Raw genomic sequence first — 9,105 nt, 5'->3', positions numbered from 1 at the left:
AATCCTGAATATTTTGAATTCAAATGATCAGCTAATAGTTAGATATATGACATCTCTTTTTGAAACATAGCACTAGTCATGACGTGAGGGCGAAGCAGCCTTTCCTCTGCAGCTAATCGCGTGTTTGAATCTCATATCGCGCATTTTATTTTTAAGGGTGAAAAAGTTAAAAAAGCAATGTAAATAAGAGCAACTAGGTGTCGAACTCACGACATGTTAGCAAACAAACCTGCTGGGGGAAGCCACTATGGTAGGAGCAAGTTTGTGATTATCTAGAGTTAAATACTTATCTATATCAACACAAAAAGTTTGAATTCAAAATTTGATTTAAAATTTCATCCGATGTTTTTTTTGGATATTTCGTGCATACCGTGGTAACCAGGAATTTCGGTGCCCCTCGGTAAAAAAGATCCACTCGGGACCCAAAACCTTGGTTGGGGTGTTGTCCGTACGCCCATCTGGGGTTACCGACAACACTACACATAATCATTAGTGGAAATTTTAATATTATTTATAAAATGAATGGGTGCTATGAGAAGAACCTAGGCTGTGTTTTGTTCAACTGTGGATTCTGAAAATGCTGCTATCAGCTATGCGTCGTGGAAAATTTGGAAGTTGTTTGATTGGATCAACTATGAAACTGTGCATTTGGTAAGGATTGTCTGTAATGCCCTCAATGGCACAAGATATATTTATACGCCAATTCACCATAAGCACCAATCTGTAAGTTAATTGACATATAAATGACCATTTTGGAAAGGAAAATTCCATTTTTAAATGTTGCATATATAGATAGCAAATATCAATGAAATGCATCACATTTTCAATTCATTTCTTATACAAGCATTTTCACATTTAAAGGCCTCACATTTACAATTTAATTGTGAACATGGACTACGTAGCCATCTATAGCAACAATTCATAGCAAAAGTATAACAATAACTCATTGATTCCTTCAACCTCTCATGATGTATAGCAACCATTCACAGATTAAATGATTTTGCCATCTTCAACTTTCAACTCCTTTGGCAACAAAAATGACCACCAGGAAGTAATCTCCCTACTATAATAAAAGATCAGTAAAAATAACAGCATCCAAAAATTCTATAACAATATGTACTAAATTCGTTTGGGATGATGCACTTTGTACTCATCATGCTACACTAGTAGAAAACATGGCATCAGTCCCGGTTCCAGAAGGCCTTGAGTCCCGGTTCTGCAACCGGGACAAAATGATAGGGACAAATGCCCATTACTTTTAGTCCCGGTTGGCTTACGAACTGGGACTAAAGGAGATCCGCGTGGCCGCTGTGGGGCGCCCAGGCAGGAGGACCTTTAGTCCCGGTTGGTAACACCGACCGGGACTAAAAGGCAGCCACACGTCAGCAGCTCCCAGGCGCAGGGGTTTTTTTTGAAGGGGGGGGAGGGTTGAGGGGTTTTGGAGGGTTTAGGGGTTTCATATTGTGTAGCTAGCTACTACATATAGAGAGAAGCGACCTCTCTTTCTCCGTTCTTGGTCGACGCTAGCTACTACATATAAAGAGAACTTGATGCTAGCTAGTAAGCAAATGAAGGAAACATTAATTACACAAGATCACCATGAACATATATAGAGAGAAGTGACCTCTCTTTCTCCATGCTTGGTCAAACAACAAGTTTTCGTATATCTATCCGACGCTACCACATATATACAATATTACATCTCTTACAATCCCTAACATCATCTACCTAAGATCCATTTGCAATTCCATATGGTATTCTCCGTGTTTAGGTATGACGTGGTCAAGAAAGAGTCCCACCATTTCCTCTTGAATTGCTCGTATGCGATCATGAGGTAGGAGTTCATCCCGCATCTGCCAGATCTAATTTAAAGAACGGGGTCAATACATATATATGAATGAAACTCAACGCAATTGATGGTAATAAAAAAGAATTGTGAATATTTTTTATGTACTTCTAATTGTTTTGAAATTATGCCCTGCTCAAGGGTCGAGTTGCGAATGAACTCGCAAACGTAGTATCCACATAAATTAGCCCCGGGTGCCTGCCACAAGCTCTTTACGGGAATTGAGTTCAATCAAACTGATAATCAAGCATGATAATGGTATTGATGAAAGTAGAATCAATGAGAGATGTACGGAACTATCTAGTACTACTTACTTTGGGGTGTGTAAATCGAAGCTCCTTATTTAGACCCGGTACCATTCCGGTGAACTTTTTCCAAACCCTGTCTCGCAAAGAAATTGATTACTTGATATCAAGAAATGAACAAAAGTTGCCGATATGGTGCGATAATGATTGAAATTACCTTTGGAGCATTTCACTCATGTTCGCCCACTCCTTTTGCTCTTTACGTCTTGGTCTAAGACAGTTACTACTGCCCGTCAAGCTTAATGGATAGCAGAATAAAGTGAAACCTGCGCACGCATAACTCATGAATTACACTTAACCTCGAGTAAGCGAAACCGAATATGCACAAGACAGTAATACTCACTGGAAGTTGTAAGGAAAGAGTATTTCCCTTTTGTTTTGATGTCGAAGGAATGCTTTTAGCAAGTTATCCTCAGTATCTTTGGTTTTCTTTTGTACGGTCCATTCATTTATGGTATTTGGGCTAATGAACCCAATGTCATAGATTTGTCCTCTTTTGCATTCGACGATCTTCAATCTACATAATATAGTGAGGATAATTATATATACATTCAATGAACGAGCTGAGCTAGAGACTTAATTATAGAAATAATACTTACAAACAGTAGCAAGTCATGAGTTGTTTGTCGAGGACCTCTTGATTGGATAACTAAAATAATTCCACAAATTCAACAGGTATCAGGTCGACGCCAATGAAGTCGTGCTCATCTTTATTTCCGAGCATCATATTGTCGGTCCCATCCTTCCTACAGGTTTCGAAGTACCAGTCATGCAATCTTTGCATCATCGTTTGTAGATGCGGGAGCTTATCAGGTTTGACGAGAGGCTTCCCATGCTCGTATCTAAAGACCTCTACTACTTCGGCCATTTCAAACTATACATCACCACCGACGTAATCACCAAGAGTGGTACCGGGCTCTAGACCCGGATGTTTAGCGATATCACTAGACACCTTGAGCGGGGGGCACAATTTCTTCTCCTGTTTGCCGAGCTGGGGAATTTTTTTCCCACTTAGTCTTGCAGCACTGGTAGTACTTCCCGACCGCCGCACTTCATCATATGTCTTTCCAATACATCGATCATAGTGTGATTGCGGCGGAGGCAGTGGTGGTCGCTTAAGGGCATCCAGAGTGCGCTTCGCTTTCACGAGATTCATTGTTTCCTTTGGAGGTGGACGTTTCCGTTCAAAATGGGCCTTCACTTCGGCATCCATGATGTCCTTGGTTTCCTCCTCAGTCCTCTCATATGGTAACTTTGGAGGAGCCCTGAGGCTTGCACTACTAGGGAAAACCCTAGTAGCAGCGCTCGTTTTAGAGCTACTAGTAGCGCTTGTACAAGCGCTACCAATAAGGAGCTACAACTAACTTGTAGCAGTAGTGCTGTCTGCCCAGCGCTACTGCTATACCTAGTCAGCAGTAGCGCTCGTGCTGGAAAAGCGCTGCTGATAGTAGTAAGTAGCAGTAGCGTTTCTTTTGAAAAGCGCTACTGCTTATTTTTCCTGTATTTTTTAAATTGCAGCTTATTTTTGCTGTATTTGTATAGGTTTTATATACAATATTTATATCATATGATTTTATGATCATGATTAGTTAGTATATACAACAGTGGGTGAAATGAATGTTGATTAGGTTCAAGTGGAGGCAACATGTGGTGCATGTCGAAATTATACTACTAAGATGTGGGTGAAATGCCTGTGCACCACATGTACCACATGTTGCCTCCACTTGAACCTAATCAATATTCATTTCACCCACTGTTGTATATAATAACTAATCATCATAGTAATTACCACCAACACAAGCTATTTAATCATCATCATAGTCATTACCACCAACACTAGCTATTTAATCATCATAGTCATCGTGTAGCACATCATCATCTTCAAACTCATTCTAGCTAGCTAATCACCACCAACACTAGCTAATAATAATCATCATAGTCATTACCACCAACACTAGCTATTTAATCATCATAGTCATAGTGTAGCACATCATCGTCTTCAAACTCATTCTATCTAGCTAATCACTCATGCTGCTCTCTCTCAGGTAAAATAGCATAGAACATGTATAGCACTCCTGCTTCATCATATTTGGAGAATGCAGATGAATATGTCTCCTAATTGTGGGCCGTGCTTCTGATTGCTGCCCCTAGTACTTCTCTCTGTTGCGATCCTTCACAATTTTGCTCCAGTCTTTGACTATTAAGACTTGCTCGCTCCGAGAAATCTTGAATGTACTCATGTGCAATGTAGGATGTCTTGGCCGTAAGCTAACCATTGTCATGCGTCCATTAGGCTCGATCCAACGATGCACAACACTCATCGGGAGTCCCCGTTGAAGAACATCATAGTAACATACTTAGCAATGAAGTTTAGCTTAAAAAATAATGTATGCAAAAGATGCACTGATGAGGACAAATAGTAAAAATCTTACCATCTTTCCTAAATAGATGTGACCGTAGTTGAATACGAACACTAGTAGTCGCACATTTTGAATACTAATATCTCGAAGTCCAGGAATAACCTGTCTTGACAGTATCAAGATCCTCAAGCCATGAAACATAAAGACCTATCTCCTTGCAGTTTAGTTCAGCCCTGGGATAGTAGTAGGTCCTGTCTACCAAGCACGGACATGTTTGCTTGAATGGAAATAAGTTGTCAATAGAAATTAGTTGTCAACTATTTTTAAATAAACAATGTAAATTACTTAATAAATATGGTTCATAAACTCACATAATGGTAGAACTAGAGGCATCTGCACATCGACCCAGATGTCAATATTACCTTCAATGTCATCTTCTAGACGAATATCAAAGGTGATAACCATATTTGGCTCAAATGCATAAGCCTTGCATAGTGCTCTCTAATTTTTGCATTGAAAATAGGAGTAGGTGTCTGCGTTGTATAATTTTGCGGCAAAAGTATAACCATGCTCGGTCCTCAAGTGAACTCTCTTTACCTCCATACTTTTCATTGTACTGAAACCAATCTTATCCAAGACATAGATTCTTGCATGACAGGGGGCACGCTAGTAGAATTGTAAAATAAAATAAAATTATATGTTGAAGCAAAAAAAGCAGAAGTAGCAGAAGTCATGCTTAATTACGAAAAAATACTTGTCGCTGTGACTTACTGTATCTACTTCGAAGTTCTCATCCAACATAATGCTGAAGCGCCTACCACCAACAAGGTGAGGCCTGTCGCACATGCCACGCTCGTCTTCACAGTATTCGCACATACCAAATTCCTTTCATCGTCAGATATTTCCTGTATATGTTCATATTTGAAACATTGAAAATTAGTCGAAGGCAACTACCAGGAAACTCAACATACAGATCACTATTACTCAATATGCAACGGGTTGACTTTAGGTCTGTCGAGTCTTCCTTGCTAAACTCTTATCTCACATATATGGTGGGCACTCCCTCTCTGATATTGCGACTGTCGGTGATAGTCGCCACTCCTCCTTTCCCTAGTGCATTACAAATATCTAGCACAAGGAAAAGAAGGAGAAGCGACCCCCACGAGAACAGTTGGCATTCTTCTTCTCTCATATATGGTGGACACTCCCTAACCGATATTTCGACCATCGATGATGGTCGCTACTCCTTCTTCCCATAGTGCATAACAAAGGTCTAGCACAAACAGAAGAAGGAGAAGCGACCCCCACGACAACAGTCGGCATTCTTCTTCTCTCATATATGGTGGAGACTCTCCATCGTTGAAGTTTTGTCTGTCATGTATGGAGCCCCGACAGACTTAAATTCAACTCAAAATGTCTTTTAATTCCCTTTCTAGCAAATCCGGTCCACTCGATATTTCCTACATATTCTAGCACAAGTCATGCTTAAATTCACAGAAAAATCTGGCGTGACCTTTGCTAAAAAACGACATATCGAGCACCTGAAAGTTGTCGGAATGGAAACGAATCGACACTCCGGCAAAACATAGGCCACTCAGATTTTCCCACATTTGCACATGAGTATGAACTGGTGCTCATTGCATTTCAATGGTTCAATATTGACAAAAACATTTCAATATATTTCTACTCTAGTTCTACTCTATTCAATACTGAGGAGTAGCAAAGGAGGAGGTGGAGTTTTAGCTCACCGACTCGGGTGTAGAGGAAGTAGAGGTAGTTCGGATGACGATCACTCCAAGGAGACACGACCCTACAAAGCCTGCATATTCCACCGAGTGAAAATTTTAGATCATCAAATCTCATATAGCATTCTTTGATGACAAAGTGATAATGACATAAAAATAATTAATTTTTCCAATACATTTATATATTGAAAATAAAAATTACAAAAAATTATATACCCAAATTTTATTACTAAAATTGTTTATTACTAAATTTGATAAAAATTTCTCATGTAGCATTCCAATAGATTTCTATAATTGAAAATTTTCTATACCTAAAAAATTATATACCTAAAATTTTCTATACCTATATTTTCTATTTTATTCTATCAAAATACCTACATTCTGTTCATATAACTTATATGTTCTCTTTTACTCAAAATAATTAACATAAATGGGGGAGGGAGGCAGGAGGAAAGGTAGGGAGGCAGGAGGGAGGGAGGAGGCCGAGATGGCGGCAGATGGAGGGGGGGGGAGGAGGGAGGAGAAGGATGGAGGTGGGGCGACGGGATCGGAGGGGAGAGGAGGGTGGCGAGAAGAGGAGGGTGGTGAGAGGGAGGGAAGATGAGGGCGAAAAGGGAGGGAGGAAGGCAGATACATGCCTTGGGGACGCTGGTGGGTGACGGGAGGCGACGGTAGCGACGGCAGGCGACGGCACGCGGCGGAGTGGGCGAGAGCGAGAGTGTGAGGGGAGAATGAGGCCGCGAGCGGGTGTGGATAAGATACCCGTAGTAGTAGCACTGGCCCATAAAATGCGCTACTGCTATAATCATTAGCAGTAGCGTTTTTTCTTAACCAGCGCTACTACTAAGGCAATGATCATTAGCATGTAAAACAGGCATCAAATTAAAAAATCCATTGGTTATCATTGATCTTTTTGTGTAGAATCTAAATTGTCAGTATGAACATTCGCCTGTATAGGTACATGCGAGGAGTCATATTGCCACAGATCCTACACATAGAGTTCAATGAAGACCATTTGGTTGTGATAGTTTGGGAAGCACCATATTTAAGGTGGTAAAAATTCTGTTTGCGGAGCGAGGTGGGACTGAACTTTGGTCATAGGAAGGGGCTGAATTTAGCACTACCAGCAGCGCTTTTTGCGCACAAGCGCTACTACTACGCCTGGCCTACCGGCAGCGGTCTGGCAGTTATAGTAGTAGCGGGGTTTGTAACTAGAGCGCTACTGGTAAGATCATAGTAGCAGCGCTTTCTGCTGCCGAGGCTACTAATAACTAGTAGCAGCGTTGCCTTTTAAAAAGCGTTACTAGTAAGCTCCTGTGTATAAGGTTTTTCCTAGTAGTGTTGGACCATCTTTGAATTTTTTTCCCGCCTGTTGTACCGCTAGCCGTCGGAGCAGCAGCGGCTCTCTTCTGCCGTTTCTGAGGCGACGGAGTCCGCTGACGCGCCGGAGGAGGTGGAGGAGGAGGCGGAGTCCGCTGACGCGCCGGAGATAGCTGAGGCGGAATAGGACTCTGCTGAGGGGCCTCCTCCGCCAGAGACGGCGGCTGAGGCGGCGGAGACAGCTCACGCGCCGGAGACGACTCAGGCAGTTGAGATGGCCGAGCTAGACTGTGAGGAGTCTGCTGAGGGGCCTCCTTCGGCCGAGTCTGCTGAGGCGGCTTCCAGTTTGGAAGCTTGATGTTCTCCTTTCTCCATAGACATGTACTCCTTAAGGCATTTTCTAGAAGAATCTCCCCTTCACCTGTAGGGTACTCAAGCTCCAGCCCCTCAAATCCCTCAATTATTTTATCCACCCCGACAATAGTAAGTCCATGTGGAATCAGACGACAATGGAAAGTTCCCTCAGCTCAAGGAGGTAAGGCAGAGACGACCGCCACCTTCAAGGCCAGGTTACGGTATTTCACCATTAGCACACAATGTTCATTCTCCGTGATACTATCCACGGGTAGCGAGGAGCCGTGATATCAGGCTGAACGAGCTCCGTGGAAGCCACTCCGCTGAGATAGTGGGGTAGCTTCAGGGGCAGTGTCAAATGAAGGATCTTCGTGCCACTGAGATGGTTGGCCGGTAGCTCGTTGGCTCTCTAGTTCCTCTAGTTTCGCTAATCTTGCATTGATCTTCTGCATTTCGCTTGCTTCCTGTTTCTTCTATCTCTCTCGGCTTCTATAACCACCGCTATTAGGGAAACCTATGCACCCACGGAACGGAGCCTGATGTGCCTCGTGTTCGTCCAGTGTGTTCAGGATCCCCAAGGGCCAACGGAGGCGGATACCAAAACCATTGCACTATATAATAACAAACAATAATAAAAGTAAGAATATTATACAAGTATGTATCTAAATCATACAAGTAAGTATTTTTTCTTTTAGAAAGAAGATAAGAACAAGAGGCTCACCACGGTCGTGCTGGCGACGAGATCGCTGTGGGCGATCGACGATGGTGAGGACGGGGACGGGGACGACACCCTACACATGTGCAGACTCTAAGAAGTTAATTTCAGCTCAAATTGTGCATCTAAATCAAAAGAACTCCCACATACACTCCTCCACTAAAACCCACAAACCACTCTACTTCTAGAGCATTTGAAATGAGCTAAACTAGCAGTGAGAGATGAAACAATGAAGTTGCTAACATTTTAGAACACTTGTCTAGTTGGTGCACCGCCAAACCTACACAAATCTTGAGGAAAATGTAGTTTGGAGGTCGAGCTTGAAGAGAAGAAAGCTTAAGTGTGGCTCTGGCATTTCATCGAACACCTCATGTGCATAGGAGGTGAGAACAGAGAGCAGCACACCTCCCACACGCCGGCCGGCCAAAAAACAGAGGAGTGAGCGGGCAGGGGCAAGCAT

This window comes from Triticum dicoccoides, chromosome 3B, assembly GCF_002162155.2.
Source record: "Triticum dicoccoides isolate Atlit2015 ecotype Zavitan chromosome 3B, WEW_v2.0, whole genome shotgun sequence".
NCBI classification, from domain to species: Eukaryota; Viridiplantae; Streptophyta; class Magnoliopsida; order Poales; family Poaceae; genus Triticum; species Triticum dicoccoides.
Note: the sequence above shows the minus strand (reverse complement) of the source record.